This window comes from Myodes glareolus, chromosome 27 (assembly GCF_982192425.1).
Source record: "Myodes glareolus chromosome 27, mMyoGla1.1, whole genome shotgun sequence".
Lineage (NCBI taxonomy): Eukaryota > Metazoa > Chordata > Mammalia > Rodentia > Cricetidae > Myodes > Myodes glareolus.
This window is the reverse complement of record NC_142052.1, coordinates 4166508-4190790: the sequence shown is the minus strand read 5'-3', so window position 1 is coordinate 4190790 and position 24283 is coordinate 4166508. Positions and strand designations below refer to the sequence as shown.

Below are 24283 nucleotides of genomic sequence, written 5' to 3'. Positions count from 1 at the left end.
TGCTTGTTAGTTCCCAGCCATCCGGCTAACTTAGACTTAAAATAATCACACAGAAACCACAGTCAGTGGTTTGCTACCAAACAATTTGACACCTATAGGTATAAGCTCTTGAGTCTCCTCAGATTGTATGAACCTTGAAGAATCCCTTGAAAACAGGGATTCAGACACTGGTGGAGATGTCTAATGTGTAAGCCAAAATCCCTGGAAAGAGGGATTCAGAACCTGGTGGAGATGTGTTCAGAGACATCAGGGAACCAGTGAGCGAAAAAGATGTTTGCCCTCTGAAGTCTAACTAACCTGATTCAGACAAAAGTTTGTGGCAATGGTCTATGTAAAAAAGAAATGTTCATCCAGAAAAATAAGAATGGCTAAGGATACCCTGGAATTATTAACAATTAGCAGTCCTGGATTTCTTGCATGATACACTGCTTTGAAACCCAAAATAGTGACTAATGCATTCACTACAGAAATATTTTTGAGTGTCCTCTATAGGCCAGCCATTGTAGACATTGTGGTTGTCTACAAGTACATAGGTACTTTTCTTGTGATCTTGGTGGCTCTCTGATAAGAAGGAACTTAGGAGCGAGAGAAGGTGTCAGCTCAGATCTGAGAGGCTGTGATGTCCTGATTCGGAAGGCATTAAAATTGCAGCTCATGGTGCCAGCCTCTTGCAGCTGCTGTTTGTTCAATTCTTCATATCTCTGTGAGGCTGGAGCAGAAAGAGGTCAACTTGCCCAGGCCTTGTATTCAAGGTTCACCCCACCCCATGACTACCTCTTCTAGCTAGGACTCACCTTCCAAAGGCTCCTCGACTTCTGCAAAGAGTATAAACAGCTGGGTAAGATGCCAAGAGTTCAATCACATGAGCTTGTGAGGGACAACTCACATTTAAGAGCCGAAAAGCAATATGAGACATAAATAAAAACTCCTGTTACCATGGAGTTTACTCTTTAAATTCCATTCTCTGTGCTTTTTCTTTTCTCATCTATTTGACTATCTTTTGAGCAACTTGAAATGAAATCCTCAGGAGATCAGCCTGCACCATCTTTCTGTCCTCCTCAGATTAGCCTCCCATGTTATTTACTACATTCTATCCTGCCAAAACTTTTAATTAGCTACCTGATCAATCAATTATCTCCTACTTGTATTCTGTGAGTTCAGACTATTACAATCTTTCTCCAGAGTGATGCACCAGTGAAGGCAATTGCGTAAGGATTACAGAGATTCCTTTAAAGTTCAAAGAAAACAGAGCCATGAATTCTGTCAGGATCATGGTCAAACAAATATAATTCAACTTTCTAAAATGGAGCAATTTAATTTTTTCCGGAATATAGAAATAGGCCTATTGTTCTAGTTCTGCCAAGATGCTTTTTATTTTATGTATTAATTGATTTTTTCCTTTTTATGATAATTGATTGAAAGACTGTAACATTTATTGATTTAAATGTAATGATTCAAAATGAAAAAGACAAGTATCTTTTCTTAAGTATGAAACACACCACAAAGATTTAACTGCTTTCCAAAGTAGCTTGCCAGGCTTTCCAATTTCTACGAGTAGTCATTATAAATAATTCACCTTGTTTTTTGACAAATAGTGTAATAATTATCACTAAGAGAATAGTTGTATCTAGTAATACATAAACCTTACTTCAGAATCTTAAGGATAGACACAGGAATTAACATAATATATGATTATAAAAAATAGAAAATGCACATTGGTATATTCTTTTAAATTTCATATACAGTCTGCTTCCTGTCATGGAAAAGATGGTGATATTGATGATGGAGGAGGCTCTAGACTTTTCTGTGCTATTTATTATGTTTGTTAAAACTACATAATTATCATCAACTACCTATTCTGTATGACAGCAATGTTTACATACTTTCCCTCATTTTTGCAAATACCTTATAAAAAACAAGGACCCATACATATTATATGTGTATTTATTAGTTACTTCACATGTAATATTGTATAACCTGGGAAGTCTGTGTGGAGAAAAGATGCCGCAAGGGCCGGTGTCTGTGTTCCATCATGTCAGCCTCTCTTGGTCTGCTACACTGGCTCTTGCTGTCCCCTGCAGGCAGTCCTCCTGGCTGTGCTGAGAGCATGGGGGAGAAACGGAGAGGCTTTTGCATTTCCTCACACCGTGAATCATGTACCTTCCCTGGTGGGAGAATTCGGAGCAAGCTGAGCCGTTTCATCAGAGATACTGCTAGAACAGAACAAGCAGAGCCTGCTGGCAGAACAGCGTGGCGCTGGGATATAGTAGGATCACAGAGGAAACGGCAAACACTTGAGGAAGCCCTGCTCTCCTCTGTACTCAAGGGATTTCACAAGGAGTTGCTTCCCAGGTTGGCGGTATTTATCTAAAGCCTAGTTTAAAAGCCCTCCTCTGAAGTGTAGGAGCGATGCCCGTCATTAGCCACACTAAGAAGTGCTTTCCAGTTCCTCCTAAAATTATGCCTCGCTAAGATGTACTGTGTTTTGTATATTTAGAAATCATGTGAATGTTTTTCTCTTTATCTTGACCAATATTGTTGTTACAAATCTTTGCCCTTTAGAAATTGACACACAGGGTCGTAGACACAGAGTGCATGATAGAGAAGCACCTTCTATTTTAGCTCTTAGGTGACTAATGGACTTTTAAGTAAGCTTTTAAAGTCAGAATTCTTCAAATTGAGGCATAAATGGTGATTACGCTTTTTTTCTCCCTCTCACCTGAAAGAAATGAGTTCACAAAATTGTCCTAACAAATGACATTCTCTTAGATTGTAAAGGGCTTCATCTATCTTGAGGGAATCCCACCAGAGGGTAAAGTAGTATTGCCCCAGCACCCTGGGTGAGGCACTGGGTGGCTGTGGGGGAAGGTGATAGAGGTTGGGTGGCTTGCACTTGCCCTGAGATTCTTCTAGGAAGGGAGAGTTACATAAAACATATAGTGCAAGAAAGAGAAGAAAAATAGGTAATAGAAGAAGAAATCGATAGTATAATCAGAAACTGTAAGTAACATGCATGACACCTAAAAGTAAGGACATACACCTGAGAATAGAATAAATTCAAATAATCAGCAATCTAATAATATCCAAATGAAATAAAAGAGATAGAACCAAGTAAAAATTGAATATGTTAAAATACATAAGATACGTTAAAGATTAAAAGAAAAAATATAAAAACAAATGTGAAATGAAAATATTAGTGTGAGAAATAAAATAATTCGCTGGGTATGGAAGCAAACACCTTTATTCCCATTGTTAAGGAAGCAGAGGACAGCCAGGTTTATATAGGGAGGTACAAAACAGCAGAGTTAAAATAATTCAAAAATGATTCATAAATGATAAATAAATATAAATGAATACAATATGTTTTAAAATGTAAAAAATAAAATGGAGTTTGTTTTTTCCCAATACTAATTCATCATAAAATTCATTATCTTATTATTTTTAGATTTTCTTTCTGACGACCTTTTCTTAAGATAATGACTCTTTTGTACTTAATGTGTATGAATGTCTTGCCTGTGCAATTCTTTGAACAAAGTATATCTAGGATCCTCAGAGGACGTAAGGACGTGGCAGGATTTGAGGGGGTTGTAAGCATCCATATGGAAACTGAACCCGTGTACTCACATCTCTCCAGTCCTAAAATTAATTTATACTTACGAAAAATCCAATCCAGTTCAATTTAGTAAACCTTATAGTACTGAAAACTCATATGTAAAGATGAGATAACATCACAGTAAGAATCAGATATTACCAAAAGGAAACAGAGAAACAAAAACAATCAACAAAGGTCACCACAGCCAGCCAGGCACGGTGGCCGCATTTCTACCATGCTAGCAGCAGACTGTCTGAGACTAAAGATTTACCATGAAATCAAGGTCAGACCAGACAACACCAAGCGTATTAAGCCAACCTCGGCTACACAGCAACATCAAAGGAAAGTGGATATGGGGGAGAACTAAGGAAAGATTAAATAAAATATGTCAATATTGTATCCCTGTGGTTAGATGTCCTAGTTAGGGAATGCGTCAATATAATATCCCTGTGGTCAGATATCTTAGTTAGGGTTTCTACTGCTGCAGTGGAACACTGTGACCCAAAAGCAAGGTGAGGAGGAAAGGATTTATTTTACTTACACTTGCGCATTGCCATTAATCACAGAATGGAGTCAGTACAGGAACTCAAACAGGGCAGGATCCTGGAGGTAGGAACTGATGCAGAAGCCATGGATGGAGCTGCTTACTGACTAGCTTCCCATGGTTTGCTCAGCCCAATTTCTTATAAAACCCAGGACCAGCTGCCCAGGGATGGCACCATCCACCATGGGCTAGACCCTTCCAGAGTTGTGTTTATGTTTAAAAAAAGTTCTTCTCTTTCTGCACTGAGAGGATTCTTTTAACCCTGCTAAACCTGAACCATTCTCAAAAGTAATTCCTGTAATTTTTCATATTTTAATAGAAATATTTAAATTTCATCTTTATTATAATTATTAATATGGATACACTAATCTGTAGATGACATTTGTATATTCAGGTATTGAGCTCTAAGAGTATATATTTACCCCAAATCACAATATACCAGAAGAAGAAACTATTTCACGGGTAATTTCATAGGAAAGATTTGTGAAAGTTTGCTAATTAGTTTTGTGCTTCTTATTAGCACGTTTTCCCTGCTAACTTAAGAGTTCTTAACTAGTCTTCCTAGAGTTCTTGACTAGTCCCATGAGAGTTCTTGACTAATCCTCTGAAAGTTCTTGCTTAGTCCTCTGTGAGGTACATGATTTGCAAGTGGTCGCTCTACTCTCTAGCTCCCCTTTCTTCCCTTCTCGTATGGGTTTGTACAGAGCAAAGTTTGGTTTTGTTTACTGAGACAGGATCTCATGTATCCCATACTGTTTTTGAACTCAGGATGCCACAGAAAATGGCCTTAAATTCTGATCCTCCTGCCTCCACCTACGGAGTGTGGGGATGACAGATTAGTGCCATCGTTGCTGATTTATGCCAACAGGTGGATGAGATCCAAGGCTTCCTCCCGTTAGATAAGCACTTAACCAACAGCTAGTTCCCCAGCCCCTTAGTTCTGCTTGTTTATGACAGAATTCACTCTGATGTCATATTTTCTAAGATGAACTTTAGAACAGCAGTTGCCTGGGGTGTACAGTTGCTTCCACATCATTGATTAAAAGTTATTCCATCAATAGCTTCTGTAGCATTTTCAAAAGTCAGTTGAATATATTTGTGAGGATCTAATTTATTTCCTGTTCTGTTGTGTATCTATGAGTCTTTAATGATAAAAAAAACAGCCTTGAAGAATGGGATATCCTAGTTATGATTTTAATATAGTATTCTGTCCAATATACACACATGTGCACACACATAGGAACACAGATTAAGGTATATATATATACACACACTCATACTCACACAGGCACACACACATTGTTAATTGGATGAACATTGACACCACTTGTGTCTATGAATTTGTCCATTTCTCTTTGAGATTCTGTCAGCCTCTATTAATATATTTTGAGACCCTTGACTCATGAAAACAGTTACGATCTTTGTTTCCTCTGGACAGAACGATCCTTTTATTGTTGCACAATCACCCTCTTTGTCTTCAGGAAGCAATTTTCTTTGTGCTGAGGTCTGTACTGTTAATAAGCCACACCTGCTTCTCTAGTACATCCCTTCGCCTTCCATGATTCTTAAATTGAAAGGAGTGCCTTGCCTCATGAGCAGAATGTAGTCATTCATGTGTATCCACTGTGCCAATCATGGCCTGTGGAATTTTGTATTTGTATTTAACATAGTGATTGACAAGTTCACAGTATTTACGTTCTGTTCAGTTCTTATTTATTCCTCTTCTTTCCAGATATCCCTTCCTCTAATTCTCCTTTTTTTTCTTTTCATAGAAATTTAAGCAATTAGGAATTTTCTTTTGATTTCCTCCATGTGTTTTTAATTGATTTCTACTGGAAGAAAGTGTACTAGCTAATGTTTAAGGATTAACAAGTTAGCAATAAATTATTTTGGTTTCCTTTAATCTGGCAATGTTCATATTTTTCCCTGACTTCATGAAAAAAAATATGGTTTGATTGGGTGTAAAATTAATCATTGGTAGGTATTTTTGATTAGTATTTGAAAAATATAATCACTGCTTTGGATTCCTCTGGGTTAAGAGAATAAACACACTTTTATGTGAATTAACTTCTATCAGGCAGCTGTTACTTTTATTTGATGTGTGTGTGTTCGTGTGGGGGGTTGGAGTCATGTTAGGTGAGGTGAAAAGAAAAGGATAGTTACTGTGGTAATTATAAGACATTTCTTTTGTAAATTTATTTCAATCTGTGGCTGAGTGAGTCAAATTAATAATTCCCCCAAACATATTATCTACTGACTTCAAGTACGCTTTGAAGGCAAGCCTGTTGTCATATCAAACATGATCATGAACAAAAAACATAGACTAAACATGGACAAGATAAACAACGAGAGATCTAGCTTAATTATTTTATTTGTTTTACATGGTTTATAAGCATTTTCATGCACAACATCATACCATACTTAAATATATCAAAGACATGATGGAGACAAAGAAGTTGCAAAAAATTACTTTTACTAATTATATCAGTAAAATCAAAGAGGTTAGGTGGCTGTCAAACATCTCTAAGCCATTATATACAGCAAGGATTTGGTGTGTTCTTAGATTTCATTGGAGACCTGTGGAGGCTTATACGATCACATCACCTAAAACCAGATACTAAAAGGCATGGCTTACTTACTGCTGTAGATGCTCCTCTTCAGTTTACATAAATATCCTGACAATCCACCCAAAATCTGAGTGCTTCGTTGACCATATTTAAATCAAATATCAAAAAAAGCAAAGTAGGGGCAGTCTTTAGAGAGACCAATAAAGTGATGAACAAACTCCTTTATGACAGCCGACACTATTTCAGGTAGCATTCGCGGAAATTCTCATTCTGGACTGGCGCTCATCAACTATAGCACCGTGTAAGTTACCTGGTGATCCAACCGAGATTTGCCTTGTAGAACTATGAAGATAAATAGTGTCTCCCTGTTGTTATTGTTGTTGTTGTTGTTGTTGTTGTTGTTGTTGTTTTGATTTTGATTTTTTTTAAGACATGGTTTCTCTGTAGCTTTGGAGCCTGTCCTGGAACTAGTTCTTGTAGAACAGGCTGGCCTTGAACTAACAGAGAGCCTCATGCAGTTCACCTGAGCTGGTGACAGCTCACTGACTGTGGACGGAGAGATGGGGAACATGCATAGGTCTGAACTAGGCCCTCTGAATGTGGGTGACAGTTCTGTGGCCTGGACAGTCTGTGGAGTGGCACCAGGATTTATACCTAGTGCATGAACTGGCTTTCTGGAGCCCATTGCCTATGAAGGGAAACCTTGCTCAGACATGATACAGGGGGAGGGACTCGGTCCTGCCTCAACTTGATATGCCAGATTCTGTTGACTTCCTGTGGGAGGCCTTACCCTTTCTGAGGAGCGGATGGAGAATTGGGGGGAGGGAAAGAATTGGGTGAGGGTAATTGGGGACACAGGATAAAGGGGCAAAGGGTGAACTGGGCTTGGTATGTACAATAAAAAATCTTTAAAATGAAAAATAATAATGTCTCCCAGTGTGCCCTGTCTACAAGTCGGCTGAGAAGGGCCTGGGCCTTTCTTTAGCTGTGGGTTGGCTTCTGAGTCCTTTGTGTTATTTTTTACTACTCTAAAACATTCACAGCTTCTGGCTCTCTCTGCAATTAGCTAAGCAAACTAAAGACAAGTGAAGTGACCCTAGTATTTATTGTACATAATTTCCATAATCATCCTAGAGTCTCACGAATATAAATGGTGTTATACACTTATGCATGGGAATATCTTTATTTTTTTTTCTGATGTGTAGGTGAAATTGAAATTCAGTCATTTCTGTTGTTTTTCTCTTGTCCAGGATAGAACCCAGAGCCAAGTAAACTCTAAGCAATCAGTCAGCTATAGAGCCCCATTGCCAGCCGGAAGTAATCACCCTAATAGCCTGAGAAAATCCGACGGAGACCTAACAATTCATCTGCTGCTGCATGCAGCCACGCCATTCATTTTAACATAGTTTCTTCAATACAGTGACCCGGTGTAATTTGTTCATTCCAGGACTAAAAGCCTAATTGTATTATTCGCTTTTTCTTCTCAATTCCAGTATTGAAGTCGAATTTCTTAGCTTCGGAACATTTTTACGGGAACATTTGCTCAACATGAGTAGTGCTTGCATTATTTTCTCCTCTTGAGAGGTCAGTGCAGCATGACAGGCTCTGAGAGTTGAGGAGCTGCAGAGAACAGCCTGCCTGTTTGAAAAGTAATCATCGCCTTGAATACAAGACCTATTGGATGCTTTTCATTTGTTTATTTCAAACTATTTTACTGTTTTCTTTCATTTTCTGAAAAATTTATTTTACATCCCAACCAAAGTTTCTCCTCCCTCCTCTCCTCCCAATGCACACCCCCAACCCCCCATATCCCCATTCCCCCAATTGACTTCTCTTCCATTTCTGTTTAGGAAAGGGTAGATCTCCCATAAATATTAACAAAAACATGACATATCAAATTGCAGTAAGACTAGGCACCTCCCCATTTGGGCAAGGTGGCCCAGTAGGAGAAGTAGGGTTGCAAAAGCCATAAAAAGAATTAGAGAAAGATCATGCTCCTACTATTAGGAGTCCTGCAAGTAGACGAAGCTACACAACCTCCCCATGTATGCAGAGGGCATCGATGAGTTCCATGCAGGATCCCTGGTTGCTGGGTCAGTCTCGGTGAGCCCCTATGAGCCCAAGTTAGTTGATTCTGTAGGCTTTCTTGTGAAGGCCTGGACTGCTCTGACTCCCACAATTCTTCTGTCCTGTCTTTAGCAGGATCCCATGAGCTCCATCTAATGTTTGACTGTGGTTCTGCGTCTGTTCCATCAGTTGCTGGATGAAGGCTCTCTGAGGACAATTGTGTTAGGCACCAATCTATGAGTGTAGCAGAATACTGGTATGCATCATTGCATTGATATTGTTTTTCCTCCAGTCGTGTTTCATTCTATCCTAAGCCTCCTGATCATTTAGCCTGTAGTGGTCCAAGCAGTGTCAGGGATGCGCTTACTCTACCGGAACGGGTTTTAGGATAGACTGGTCATTCATTGGCCACTCCTTCAGTCTTTAGGTGAAGACCTAAGCACATCCCATAGGCAAGGCAGACTATAGGTTTAAAGTTATGTGGCTGGGTTGATATACCAGTACCTCCACTTGAAGTCTTTCCTTTTCACAGGAGATGGCCAATTCAAGCTACATATCTATTATTGCTAGGAATCTTAGTTCAGGTCATCCTTGTAGTTTCCTGGGAGATTTCTTTATGCCAGAATTTTACTTGGCCTTCAAATACACTCCATTCCTGGTAGTCTTATCAGAACTCTTCCCCCCCCCCAAACCTCTGTCCACCCAAACCTGATTGCTCTTATTCCTATCCAGATCCACCCACATGTTATCTTGTACTCTCTGAAACTGTAGAAGGAATGAGTTACTGCAGATAGGAGTTTCTCCACTTCTCTCAGTCCTGGTTGCTGATATAGATTATTGTAGGGCCGGAGAGAATTGCAACACAGCAGGTTACTCATTAGAAATTCCAGAGTACAAATCTAATTCACAGTAGATCCTTCTAACATAATGATTTTGTTAGGTTCTAACTGAATCGCTAATGCATATACTATTTTAAGTCTTCGGTTAATATAAAATGTTACCTTATTAATTTAAACCCTGCCTAACAAACCCATGTTTCATTTTTTGCTATACAGGTCCTTTGAATATTATCATCTAAATAAAAAATACAATACTGCATCGTTTAAACAAGAAAGATGTTGTAAATACGTATGAACTTATCTATCTCGGGTAATTTCTTTGGATACATTTGGCAATGTCACTTTCTATGAACAAGTTACTTTTTCAGTGTACATATATTTGCATATTATAGCCCAGACATGAACCAATTTAGAAACTCAGCATTTTATATACAGAGCTTAGAAAATGTTAATATGTGTGCTAATGTATCTTTCCTTATAAAATTTAACTCTTGAAATCACATCTTATGATGTTTGTATGTATGTTATTTTGTCTTATCAGTATAATTATTTTTTCAATAAGATCAAGAAAGATTTATAATCAGGAGCTTTGATAAGCCTAACCATTTATAATACACACACACATCGATAGATAGATGATAGATAAACATATATACATATGGCAATAAACAAGAAGATGGATAGATGGATGCATCCAAACCTGGTGTTTATACAGATCGGTAGATGGGTAGATACTCGAATCGAGGAAAACCAAAGGCCATGGATATGTCAAACACTAAGTAGCAGACTCTATGGCTTTTTGGCTTGCTTTAGTTAAAGAACTACTTCAAGCCCCATCACAGCAGTGGTGATGGAAACTGTTTTTATGTGCGATCCTAACTCTGATAGTAACAGTAAAATAGTTTCTTTAGCCAGGCGGTGGTGGTGCACACCTTTAATCGCAGCACTAGGAAGTCAGAAGCAGGTGGATCTCTGTGAGTTCAAGGCCAGCCTGGTTTACAAGAGGTAGCTCCAGGCCAGGCTCCAAAGCAGCGCAGAGAAACCCAGTCACAAAAGCCAAATCCAAAAAACAAAAATGTTTTTTAAAGGTAAGCTTAAAATGTGTACCTCAGTCATCACTTGCATGTAAAAGAGCCCCACCCCAAACATAGTGATTAAGATCCACATGGATCAGCAGAGAACATTCTCACAGTAGTGTTTTCCAGCCTCTGCTCTTGTTTTTGCCGTCCCTCTCTCTTGGAACATAGCCCTTGTCTCTTAGTATGCACTCGCCCCTTTGAGATGAAGGCACTTAGTTGAACCTGCCACACAGGGTACACATGAGGACGCAATGGAAAGAGTGTAGGAGCACGAAGCATTCTAAAGGCTGGTCCTGGCACACAGCAGAGTTTGCACTCCTAGATTTTATCCAAAGCACCAAAAAAAGTGACTCACTACACAACTTAACAAAACTTTATTTTCAATTCTAGACTATGACCTAAATAATGGGTGTGTGTGTGTGTTTATGTTTGTGTGGGAATGGGAGTGTGTTAGATTCATTAACTATTGCTCATATATATAAATATGGATTACCAAATGGAACTCAATGACCTAGCAGAATGCTCCCTCTCTCAGCCATCATTATTAATCAGGGGATAGAACCTTCTGAGATTTCCCCCACACTTATTGGAACCTTTACCGATGAGGTCATTTAAAAGGTCTTCTTTAGGCAGCCACAATGTTGAGATTTCATTCGTAAATCCTTCCTGTCATATATTGAGGACATTATCCTTCAGCAGATGTCCTGGTCCCTTGACTCTTACAATCTTTCTGCCTCTTCTATAATGTTCTCTGATGTTCAGTGTAGGGGCTATGCTGAAAATGTCGACGTTGGGACCGGATGCCCCATGGTCAGTTCTGTTCTTTGAATTTTTGATCAGTTACGTCTTTCAAGGAGGTCTCCATGAGGATTCTTAAAGTAGAATCCCTCTGAAAATAAACAGTTCGGTAATACTCTCGGTGTCATCTACTGTGTGAGGTTCTCTAAGACCTAAGATTCATGATTACTAATGATAGTTCTGTGACTATTGTTTCCTCAAATCCCACCATTCATTACCTTGTGCCAACATAGTTGCCCAGGAGAAATAGATTCACTGTATGAACAGGATGTGCCTAAGCTGAGTCTGCATATCTGCTATTGTCTGCTTACTGAAGATTTTACAACTTTCAGGGTTTCCAGGCTGGATGTCCCCTAAGAAACGTTCCTACCAGCTTGTGAAGTGAATCCAATGACATTTCCAAAAATGCTTTTGGAAGTCCACCAACAGAATACTTGCAGTGGTTTCTGCTTGACTGGCCGCTATAACCAAAATTGTCACTCAATGAGGATTTCCCCAAATGAGGCAGTGCTGTTTGCGCACGCTTCAAGCCATCCATGCTTAACTTGGCGTAACTGGAATTAGGAGCTCTGGGAAGAATTTATGGAAATCCAAAGAGTTATTTTTAGCAGTCGTGTAAGCTTGAAGAGTTGCTAAATGTGTTTTCCACTAAAAAGATAGTAATGCTTCAAGTATTCTCCAGCAGTGGGTACACTCTTTCCATCTTTAATTTATATATTTCTTTATCCTATAGCCTCAAGTACCACAGGGAAAGTAGCCAATGTGCTTGCCAACAGGGCTGTATTTCAAGATAAACCAAACAGCTAATTACAATGGTTTGATTTGAATATAGATTAGTATGTGCTCTGTACCATGTGACCGACCATGCCATTTGAATCACTGAAACCAGTAAAAGAGTTGCCATTTTTAATCACTCACCTCAGTGTCAGGTCCTTTAAAATCCTGGATCAACGGGCAAAGATTTAAAGTACATGTCAATCCTTAATTGCTTCACCGTCATGTGAATTCATCACAGCGCAGGCCGATCTGTGCTCCTTAGAAAGTGGAAAGTGTCCATCTTTCAGACCAAAGTGCTTTTAAAGATTGGAAATATTCCATGAATTATAGTAATTTGTACATTTTCACAATAATAAAACTTAATTTGATGCATTAATCATTTTAATTAAAAAAATCTGTTTTGACCTTAGCTGATGCATAAATGACATGGCAACCCATCTGTAAGGATAATGGAACTATGCTTGAAAAACTGTGCGTATTATCCTTTTACTGTCATGGATAAAACATTAAGCAAAATTATTTAGTTTTTTACTAAAAGCACAATTTTCATTGAGGAAGACTCTTCCTATAATGGCAAAATGTAAATCACCGTGATTATTCTAATCCTGTTCTGTATTCTGGTGATCAAACTGTCAGTAATTACAATTTCTGAATATCTCTAAACTTTAGATAAGCTTAATAAATATATAACTACACAAATCAGAGCCATCAGTAATATAGCAATAAAGTATAAATTCAAATGCCTTAATTTATTATTAATTCTGAAAAATCTAATATCTTAAAATAAAGGTATGTACACATACACGGACAATTACTAATACTAATTGTACATTCCAAAACTTAGCAGAAGTTCTTATAATGGAGTATATTACTTTTCCTCTGTGTGTAGCTTTTCTTGGTTTTAGAGTCAAATCTCAACTTTATTATTTATTTTCATATTTATAACTTCAAAATCATAATTTAATTTTTTGAATGTTGTATTACTTGGGTATATGTTGTTTTATGTACATTCTCTAGTAAAGATACTGACTATAGCTGGGTTTTATTAACTAAAATCAGGTAAAATCATATACATTTTTATGAGCAATTTAAACTTGGTTTGTACACTCTTCTGTTCAATTAACTAGGCTAAAGGTCACAGATTTTCTGTATTTCAAATATTTTTGAGGCATATATTTTAAACAGTGAAATATAGCAGCTATAGCTCTGTAACAAACCAAAATATTCCAAATTCAAGAACAATGATTTGGCTGTTTTATGAAATCACAGCTTAGGTAAAATGACTGCTCTGTCTCTATCCTGGAGAATTACTCTAACATGCTCTTACTGTCAATTCACCTTACATCCTTCAGCCTATCTTCTCAAATATTTGAGTCTTTGTCCCTCAGAAGTCCATTCTCTCTGGAAGGATACCTTGCTCAGCCTAGATATAGTGGGGAGGGCCTTGGTTCTGCCTCAAAGAAATGTGCTACACTTTGGTGACTCACCATGGGAAGCCTTACCCTCTCTGAGGTGTGGATGGAGGATGGGATGGTGCATGGGAGGGGGGAAGGTCAGGAGGAGGGGTGGACTTCGGAAATGGATTTGGCATGTAGAATGAGAAAAGATAGTTTTTTTAAAAAAAATAAATGTTTAAAAAAGAAGTTGAGTAGTGAGTGTGTTTCAGCTGCTCCCTCTTTTTCTTTCTCCTGTTGCACACCTGTAATTAAAGTAAGACTTACGGCAGGAGAGGGCTTGGTGATAATCCACCGGGCAAGGACTTAATTGCTGTTTTCTCTCAACAGTCCGTTATTTTATAGTATTCAGTGTATAAAATCAAAAGTTCAAAGAGTACGTTTGAAAGACAAATAATTTCAGTGTTCACTTTGGGATTTATGTATGAGAAAAGGAAGGTGCATGGACTGATATATCAAAGTCTTTCAAATGCTTAAACGGGCTATTATAACATTAGAGCGAGATGATCTATCATCATATCAAACATAGAGATGTTTGGCTCTCGGCGTGTCCCTGAGTTGTGCTTGAAGCCTGAGCTGAGTATATTCCCAAGATCTACACCCTCAAGATCTACTACCCCCAAGATCTAATCTACACCCCCAAGGCTCCCCAGCTCTAGACAGGGCAAGGCACAGATGTCTAAATTTTCTTTATAGACCCTCCTTCTAATAATTTTAAGTCGTTCCTGAGCTTTGAATAATATGAACCCCAAGTTCTTCCAATGCAGTTTTCCTTTCGTTTCATGTTCAATAACACCGTGACGCTTCTGCAACTTTGCTTGCTGACATAATAGAAATCCTTTAAATGCCTGCCATATGTCAGGAACCTTTTTACAGTAGGTACCTTAAGTCTGGGCCTCTGTTCAACGTTCTCTGAGACTGTTGGGTGCTCTGATCTTACAGAGGAGGAAACAGTTTGTGAAACAAGCAACTACCTCATGTAATGGGTGAATAAGAGATTCAAAGTGAATATTATTGGTTTTAAATCCCATGAGATTTTTCCAAACACAAATGAAGAAAATATAAATATCAACATTATAACGGGGAATATATATGTTCCTTATGCAAATGCTCAGGGGAATGTGGTAGAATAAGCATGGGAGACAAGAGCATGCTGTCCGGTGCACTACTTTGAGTAGCCAAGTGTAAGCCATCCAGCATTCTACCGCTTCTTCTAACACACTGGGAAGATGCAAGGTACGCAAAACAAGAATATTAATGGCTGCAGCACAGCGTTTTAAAGATTAAAAATTAGGACTTGCTATACAGAACCAATTTCTATCATCATATTAAGTTTTAACTATAAAGGTCTTTAAGGTACTTAACTCCTACTTTCTCTTAGCGGGAGGCCAGGATACTGAGAAATGGCATGCTTTGCCCAGAATTTAGAAGATAAGATAGAAATACCAACTGGTTACACTACCGTCCATCTAAGATTAAAGTTTTAAGCAGATATAATGTTTAGAAGATAATTTATGCTGATGTTATAGTTGGAATTTTTTGTATAATTTAAGGAATGCCTTAACCATCTCTAAAACCTGCCTGTTTTCTCTAAGAAATGGAGGTACCTAATTAAAAGTTTACATGGATATTGATTATAGGAATGAATCAACAAATTATGGACATACTGTTACATTTTACAGCTCTATAAAAGTTAGGGATAGCATACCTTATGTATGAAAAAACTATTATGCAACAAACAGTGAATGAGAAATGGTCAGAATAATTTTACTCAAATGCATTAAGTATCTCTTGTAAGCCTTTGAGGGTTTAAGACTTCCTGTGTATTTGTCAAAATTAATGATGTGGAACTCAGTTGTCATTCTCGCCTGTTGTCTCGGACATGCTGGCTTCCTCTGCACTGTGCAGCTTTTCCTAAAAGAGAAGGGGGAATTCTGATTAGTACACATATATTCTATGTTGTTAAAATTCTGGAAATGATAAAACTGTCTTTGCAGTAGATAGAAATATTTCTTTCTGAAAAAGGTAATGAATTACATAAATATAAAAATCAAAAGAGGCTGCACATGACTGGTGCTTTACTTTCTCCCGTCTTTCTCTTGTGGCAAGAAAAAGGAAAACTAGTCATTTTTGTCTGTATTGACTTAGAATAAAAGCAAGTCTCCATACTCCCTTTCAAATCACCATACAGTATATAAATCATGGAGCACTTATTTTATAGATGGTCATAGGCTGGGACTGAAGATGCTGGAATTGGTAAGAGCCAGTCTTGGCTGTCAAGGACATTATAATTGCTTATATTAGTCGGGTCTATCAAATCACTTAGTTATCAGGGCAAAGTAAAGTTATTAAACCAGTCTAAAACTTTAATTAATAGATATAATGGATTAGTGACAATATCAGAGCATATATACTCCCTAAATGGCTCCCCAGTATTGCATACAATAATTACATTAAATGATATCAGAGATAAAACATTAATTTTTCCTCCATAATCTGTTGTAATTTCCTGTGTTTGTGGAATTAAAACAGAAGGGTAGCAACACAGTCAAACAGAACTGGCATAAAATTGCTTAAATGACTAATTTTTTCTTTGGGATAAACAAGTAAAGCGTTCCTAAAATGCATATAATCACAAATTAGGTGTCATTTATAATATGAAAATGCTTATTTCATCAATGAGGCTGTATCTTAGTTCCACATATTTTTATCAAGATTACTGACATAATACCTTCAGTTATATGTTTTCATAGTAGAATAACAGACTTAACAACTAGCATTTTTATTTTTTTTTAAAAAAAACTATCTCTTTTCATTATACACACCAATCCAAGTTCCCACTCCCTCCCCTCCTCCCATTCTCTCCACTTACCCACCACTCACTCCCCATCCACTCCTCAGAGAGGGTAAGGCACATTGTTTATTTGGCGAAGACCCAAGGCCCTCACTACTATATCCATCCAAAGAGATTAGGTTCCCAAAAAGCCAGAACATGCAGTAGGGATAAATACTGGTGCCACTGCCAGTGGTCCCTCATTCTGTCCCGGCCATGTAGCTGTCACATAGGGACTAATTTGGCCCTATGCTTGCTCCTTCCCAGACTGACTGAAGTTGGTGAGCTCCCACTAGCTCAGGTAGACTGTTTCAGTGAGTGAATCCATCATGGTCTTGACCACTTTGCTCATATTCTCACTCCTCCCACTCTTCAATTGGACTTTGGGAGCTCAGCCCAGGGCTCTGATGTGAGTCTCTGCCTCTGTTTCCATCAGTTGCTGGATGTAAGTTCTCTGGTGACATTTAAGATATTGATCAGTCTGACTACAGGGCAAGGCAAGTTTGGGCCCCCTCTGCTCTCTTGCTTAGGGTCTTAACTGGGGTCATCCTTGTAGATTCCTGGGAATTTCTCTAGAGTCAGGTTTCTTGCTGACCCCATAATGGCTCCCTTAATCAAGATATCCCTTTCCTTGCTCCCATCTCTGTCTTTCCTCCATCTCTATCCAATTCCCTCAAGTTCTCCTTCCCACCCCCCTTCTCCTGTCTTCTCCCTTTTCCACCCTCCTTTTCTCCCCACCCCCATACTCCTAATTTTGTCAGTCAATCTTGTCTATTTCCAAGTGTGTCTATAGATATTTTTCTTTGGGTTCACATTATTACTTAACTTCTCTGGGATCATGAACTCTTCTCTCAATACCCTTTATTTATAGCTAGTATCCACTCATGAGTGAGTACATGCCATATTCATCTTTTTGGGTCTGAGTTCCTTCACTCAGGATAGTGTTTTCTAGATTCATCCATTTGCATGCAAAATTTTGGATGTCATTGTTTTTTTTTTCACCACTGACTAGTTCTCTAATGTGTAAATGTGCCATACTTTCATTATTCATTCTTTGGTTGAGGGACATCTAGGTGGTTTCCAGGTTCTGGCTATTATAAATAATTTTGCTATAATATAATATAGTTGATCAAATGTCTTTGTAGTATGATTGAGCATCTTTTGGATATATGTCCAAGAATGCTATTGCTGGATCCTGAGGTAGGTTGATTCCTAATTTTCTGAGAAACTGCCATAATGATTTCGAAAGCAGTTGTACAAGTTTACTTTCCCACCAACAGTGGATGAGTGTTTCTCTTACTTCACATCTTGTCCAGCATAGGCCATCATTGGTGTTTTCGATCTTAACCATTCTCACATGTGTAAGATGGTACCTCAGAGTTGTTTTGATTTGTTTTTCCCTGATGGCTAAGGATGTTGAACATTTACTTAAGTATCTTTGGCCATTTGAAATTCTTCTGTTAAAAATTCTCTCTTTAGTTCTGTACCTTATTTTTAAATTGGGTTATTTGTAATTTTGGTGTCTAATTTCTTGAGTTCTTTATATATTTTGGAGTTCAGTCCATTGTCTAATGTGGAGTTGGTGAAGAACTTTTCCCAAGTAGTAGACTGCCTTTTTGTCTTATTGACTGTGTCCTTGGTTGAAACTAGCATGTTTTTAAATCAGATTTTACAGTGCAATTTCCCCTAATAATGTATAAGGATAATTTATTGTCATCAAAAATTGATGTGTAAATGACAGTAAGTGGTATGTATCTACTCTCCTAAATAATAGAAAACTAAATATTTATCTTGTTTTTATGTATAATACTGTCTTAAAATATCTGTCTATATATACAGAGATATGCATAAATATTTCTAGATGAAAAGTGTATTTAAATTTTTTTTGTATTTCAACTGATATGTAAAATAATAAATTAGGGTAGCAGCTCTACCCAGTGGGATGCCTGTTCTGGTGAAAATGCAGCAGTGGGCAAGCTAGAAGTGAAGGTGGATTAGAAAGGAAAAATGACTTCTATTGGCTGCAGTTTGTCCACATGAGATGGAAAATGATAAATTGTTCACTCATTGTCAAAGACACTGAGAAGACAAGAAATTCCTTAAGGTGAGGATGGCCTATTGCACAGGAGATTGCAGAAGAAAAGTGAACAAAGAAGTTGACTAAGGGAGAAGAAAACGAAAAGACTTAATGTTGACATTGTATTCAGATAATTTAATAAAGCTGGCCGTACAGATTTATTTAGTTAACAATGGTACCAGATCTTATGTGTGTCTCTATATGCCGTTGATTACGCTATGAGATTTAGTAGAAGGAAAGACAGCTAGTCACTATTTCAAATGGCAAATATATATATTTCTTTCTTTTGGCCAACTATCTTTTAAATTTGTTTTCTTTTTATATTAATTAAATTTATTCATTTCTTTGACAACCTGATTTAAGTTTCCCCTCTTTCCTTCCATTCCCTCCCTCATATCCACTTGCCCACCCATCCACTTCTCTGTTTCTCTTCAGAAGGGGCCAGAATTCCCATGGGTGTCAACAAAGCATGGCATATCTACTTGACATAGGAGTAAGTTCTTCCCCTTCTATTATTGGTAATGTAACCCATTATGAGTAATAAGTTCCCAAAAGCCTGCCAAAGCACAGGGACAGGCCTTGCACTCACTGCTAAGAGTCACACAAGTAGACCAAGTTCTACAGCTGTCACACATTTGTAGAGATCCAGGTCAATCTCATGTGGGCTATTTATCTGTTGGTCTAGCATTTTATGGAATATTTTTCAACAGTGTTTATGGGGGAGTTGATCTGTAATCCTTCCGTTGTTGAGTTCTTGTGTGGTTTGGGTATAAGAGTAACTTTAGCTTTATGAAAAGAATTTGGTAACATTCCTTCTGTTTCCATTGTGTAGAACAATTTGAGGAGTATAGTGTTTAGCTCTTCTTTGAAAGCCTGGAAAAATTCTGTGCTGAAACCATGTAACGCTGTGCTTTTCTTTGCTTTGGAAAATTATTCATTGTTTCTATTTCCTTAGGGGTTATCGGTCTATTTAAGTTGTTTATCCAGTCTTAGTTTAACTTTGTTTTGAGGTACCTATCTAGAAAATTGTCCGTTTATTTTAAATTGTCCAATTTTATGGAGTACAGGTTTATGAAGTATGACCTAAGGATTCTCTGGATTTCCTCAGTGTCTGTTATTATGTCCCCCTTTTCATTTCTGAATTTGTTAATTTGTATATGCTCTCTCTACCTTTCAGTTAGGTTGGATAAGAGTTTGCCTATCATACTGATTTTTTTTCAAAGAATCAATTCTTTGTTTCATTATTTCTTTGTATTTTTCTCTTTGTTTCTATTCATTGATTTTGGCCCTCAATATGATTATTTCCCTTCATCTTCTCCTCTTTGGAATATTTACTTCTGCCATCGTAGAGTTTTCAGGTGTGCTGTTGAGTTGCTAGTGTGACTCCTCAATTCTTTTTCAGCACTGAGTGTTTTAAACTTTTCTCAACAGCCTGCTTGTATTGCGTCCTATAGTTCAGGTATGTTGTACATTCATTTTTGCTGAATTCTAGGAGGTACACAGTGATATTTTGTTTATCTTTTAATAAATAACGTGTGCCTTAAAACCAGAGAAGCCAAGAAGCCAAGTTAATAGAGAATTCTTAACTCTGCCAAGGTTGGGTGACTGAAGACTGAGCAGATTAAACAGACTGAGCAGAGCCTCTCTCTTCTCTTATTTTATATTCCCTCTAGTGCTGGGATTAAAGGTGTGACTCCCTAGTACTGGAATTATAGGTATAGACCACCAACACATGAATTAGTTTCAGTATTGATCTTATATAGCCCAGGGTGGCCATGAATCTGCAGAAATCCATCCGCCTATGACTCCCAAATCCAGGGATTAAGGTGTGAGCCACCACTGCCCGACCTCTAGTGGCTTAGATTTGCCCTTCTGATCTTTAGGCAAACTTTATTTATTATGACATAATTAAAATATCACTATAGAAATCGTTGATTTCTCTACTTCTTCCCTGACCCAGTGGTAGTTCAGTTGTGAGTTGTTCAGTTTCTATGAATTTGTAGGCTTTCTAGTTTGTATTCTTCTTAAACTCCAATTTCATCCCATGATAATCTAATAAAATACAGGGGATTATTTCAATTTTTGTATCTTTTGAGATTTTCTTTGTGACCAAGTATGTGATCAGTTTTAGAGAAGGTTCCATGTGGTTCTCAGAAGAAAGTATAATCTTATTGTAATTTGTAAAATGTGTTGTAGATGTCTGTTAGGTCCATTTGAGTCAGAATGTCTGTTAATTCCCTTATTTCTCTATTTCTCTGTTTAGTTTCTCTCTGGTAGACCTGTCTATTGGTGAGATTGAGGTACTGAAGTTTCCCAGTATTAATGTATGGGGGTCAATTTGCGATTTAAGCTTTAGTAATGCTTCTTTTACAAATGTGGGTGCTCTAACATTTGGGGCATAGATGTTAAGAACTGATATTTCATCTTGATGGATTTTTCTTTTGATGAATATGGAATGTCCTTCTCCATCTCTTTTGATTAATTTTGGTTGTAATTCTAGTTTTTTTTTAGACCATTGTATATCTAAACCAAGTTGCTTCTTCAGTCCATCTGATTGGAAAATCTTTTCCCAACCCTTTACTCTGAGGTAATGTCTATCTTTGATATTGTGATATGTTTCTTGTATACAGTAGAAATATGGATCTTGTTTCTGTATCCATTTTGTTTGCCTGTGTCTTTTTATTGGCAAATTGAGGTCATTGACATTGAAAGATATTAAAGATAAGTCATTGTTAAATCCTATTATTTTGTGGTGTGTGTGTGTGTGTGTGTGTGTGTGTGTGTGTGTGTGTGTGTGTGTGTGTTTCCCTTCTTTTGGTCCTGTTGGTGTGAGATTATTTATTGCCTGTGTTTTTGTGGGTGTAGCTAACTTCCTTGGTTTGAATCTCTACTTCGATTACCTTCTCTGGGGCTGAGTTTGTGGGTAGGTATTATTTAAATCTCATTTTGTCATGAAATATCTCAGTGGTTGAATCTTTTAGGGTATAGTAGTCTAGGCTGGTAGTCATGGTCACTTAGTGTCTACAAACATCCCTCCAGGTCCTTCTGACTTTAAGAGTCTCCCCTGAGAATCTGGGTGTAATTCTGATAGGTCTGCCTTTTTATGTTAGTTTGCCCCTTTCTTTGGCATCTCTTCATATTTCTTATTCTGCATGTTTAATGTTTTAATTATTATGTTTATTCATGTTTATATTTTGAGGTATGCTTTTTTTTGGTTGTTGCTGCCCAGGCCACTTGGCATTCTCACACCTTCCTGTATATCCTTCTTTAGGTTGGGAAATTTTTTCAGGTTATGTTGAATATATTTGCTGTGTCTATCTTTTTATACTTTTTTATTAATTAATTATTTTTCCAGTCCCATTACAATTTTCCCTCCCTCTCTTCTTTCCTCCAAGTCCTGCACAAACTTTCCCCATCATCTACTCTTCCTCCTTTTTTTTTTATAAGAAAAAAAAATGCAGGTCTTCCTTGTATATCAGCCAGGCATGGGCTATCAAGTTGTAGCAAGACAGGGACCTTCTCTCCTATTAATGCTGGATGAGGCAATCCAACATAAAGAAAGGGTCCCAAGAGCAGGCAACAGGATCAGATGCAGTCCTTGCTCTCTCTGCCAGGAGTCCCACAAGAACACCAAGCTACACAGCGTATGTGTAGAGATCCTCGGTCAGTCCCATGCAAGCTCCCTGGTATGTGGTCCAGTCTCCGTGAGGCACCATGCCCCCAGTTTAGTGGACTCTGTGTGGTTTCCTGTGGTGTCCTTGCTCCCTCTGGCTCCCATAATCCTTCCTTCACCGTTTCCACAGGATTTCCCACAATCCCCCAATGTTCAGCTGTGGCCTCTACATGAAACAGCTTTTAACTTAGTTCTTTATAAAATCAAACAAAAAATGTTTAAGCTATTCTAGGTCAAAATAAAATTAGACAAGTTTGAAGGCGCTTTGAAATTAGCATGAGAATGTAGGGTAGTTGAGGTCAATGATGAAAAAAAATGTTAGTCATGGATAAGAATATATATGAAGTAAAGTGAATTAGTGAGACAACCATGCTCTGTGGCACACACACGTCACAAACAGGAGAGCTGAGAAGAAGAATTCACTGTAGATTCATGTTTTCTTGGCTGGTTCAAGGCTGGAGTCCTGCTAGAATAAATCTATTCAAATTCTTGCAGCACAGCAAGCTTTGATTCACAAAATTCTGGTCTAGGAGACCTTTATATATTTTTGGTATCCAAAGCAGAAATTTCCTGGAAGCAATATTAACTGGTTTTATAATAGCATGTTACCAATTCCATTGCAAAGAAATGTGACTATCATGTAATGCCTCTTTTCTGGCATATCCCTGAAGTTTATTTGGAAATACAAGTAACCAATGGGATCATGACCACAGAAGAATAAATGGCACTATTTACCGAGAGCATGAACACCCTTTACAGGGATGCTAAGAAGACTGGATACCTCTATGCTCGCGGTGCTCCAATATAGCAGCACACTGTACCACATATGTGAATCCAATAAGCAACCAATCACAGAAGAAACAACCCTTGTCCTGAAGGGAGAACTGAAATATGCACTCGTACACAATGTTCTTGGGTCAGTAGTAATTCGTGTGAGCTTAATAGCTCTACTACCACAGAAAGAAAGTTCAGTGATGTTAAAGGAAACCAGCTGTAACCCAAAATCCTGGTCCTAGCAATGAGAAGTTCACCAACAGCAGTAAACCATCAGAAGAGAAAAAGTCCAAACTGTTCGTGACTCAGCAAAGCACAGGTTGATTACATTGGCAGAAGCACAGACGTGGCGTATGCTGGTAGGTGAAACTCTAGAGAAAACCTGAGGCATGTTGAAGAACATTTACATATATACGTGTAAGTTGTGTTGCGGGATCAATGCTATTTCAGAAGGCAGCAGAATTGTGAGCAGGAAAAGATAGGATGAAGTGAAATTCAGGGATATTTGCCTCTCTAAGTAGCCTAAACTGGAAAAAGAATAAAAAGATAGTGACAGTGTTATCAGCTTAAATTTTATATTATAAAAACACAACTTTGGTATCTACTGATATTTCTAATAAATGAAGATTTGTAAGACTTTGTATGAGCATTTGCAAAGACAATAGAAGAGCTACTTCTATTAGTAAGTCATTCCTGGATACAATTAAGAATGTAAATGGCAGGCATTATGAGGGAAGAACTTCTTACAAGAAAATGAGAAATTTGGTATTTCAACGTAGAGGAGAAAAGTTACCCCAAAAAAGTCCCCAGGGTGAGTGTTCCTGCTCCATCAAAGCCAACGGACACATCTGTTCCTACCTGCCAGAACCATTTTTTTTTCTTCCTGTGAATTCAACTAATTAAATATGAAAATAGTTTTAAATATAAAAAATGTACAACTAGGTATTCATGAACATTTTCATAATGAAAACCATTGACAAGTAATTTAGTAATTATTTTTATTTTTCAAAAGCTCTTTAAGTTTGGGAGTTTATCTACAACTATTAAACAGTAAATAGAAGGATATTTTATTGGCTAAAATATTGTCCAGGGCAAATCAAAATGTTTAAAACCAAGAAATGGGTGAGACTCAGTGTTTCATTTTTATCTTAGACTATTCATTTTTGTGATTCTTGGGAGATTGTTTTTTTTTAACTTATCCAAGATCCC

General features: G+C 37.7%; 1 protein-coding gene across 7 annotated transcripts in view; it reads left to right on the top strand.

Annotated features, from left to right (window-relative positions):
• Magi2 (membrane associated guanylate kinase, WW and PDZ domain containing 2) overlaps window positions 1–24283 on the top strand; it is a 1336576-nt gene that overhangs the window by 82653 nt on the left and 1229640 nt on the right. The gene's annotated exons all lie outside the window — the stretch shown is intronic.